Source organism: Tupaia chinensis, unplaced genomic scaffold (assembly GCF_000334495.1).
Source record: "Tupaia chinensis unplaced genomic scaffold, TupChi_1.0 Scaffold143574_1, whole genome shotgun sequence".
Classification (NCBI taxonomy): domain Eukaryota; kingdom Metazoa; phylum Chordata; class Mammalia; order Scandentia; family Tupaiidae; genus Tupaia; species Tupaia belangeri.
In genome coordinates, this window is record NW_006203419.1 from 3,079,810 (window position 1) to 3,080,496 (window position 687).

Here is a 687-nt window from a genome sequence, read left to right on the forward strand (position 1 = left end):
CCCTACCCACCTCAACACTGCCTTGGTGCTCTCATGGCACTGTTTCAAAATGCATCTACAATGAGCACTTGCTCAGGTCACCAGCCCAAGGACCAGGGTCTTGTTTTAATTGCCAGTTCAGCTCCTTCTCTGTCTGCCACACTGAGAGGATTCAGTAAATATCTGGTAAGTGAAAGGGATTTTTTTTTTTAATGAATTTATTAGATTTTTTTTGAGTACTCAGTGTCGTCTACATGAGTCATGAGACTATAACATGTTATGTAACATACATATGATTGGCACTGCAATCCACCACATTACATGCATTAACCCTCAAACAACCCTAGAAGGTGGTACTATTGTTATTCTCACTTCACAGAATAGGAAAATGAGTGGCTAGTTACCTTACCCAAGATCACAACCAGAAGTCGCCAGAGCTGGAATGTGAACCCAGGGAGTCTATTTATCTCAAGTCCCTCTTGAAATACTTGTGCTTTCTGCTTCTTGAGTAGCCAGGTCCAGCTGGGGGATGAAACTCACTGCTCTTCATCTAGACTGCTGGGCTCATTGAACACCTGAAACCAACACAGAACCTGAGCCTAGAGGCTGCCATTAAGTCCTGGTGGGTGGGGAGATTCAGAGTTATTGCGTCTTTACAGTCTCCATGGGGCTGGGCAAGAGAGCAGCTGGGATATCAGCTGAGCACTT

The 687-nt window shown here is 44.8% G+C and overlaps 1 pseudogene; it reads right to left on the reverse strand.

Annotated features, from left to right (window-relative positions):
- The window catches only part of LOC102491560 (40S ribosomal protein S23 pseudogene), a 24,323-nt pseudogene that overhangs the window by 3,467 nt on the left and 20,169 nt on the right, over positions 1-687 (reverse strand).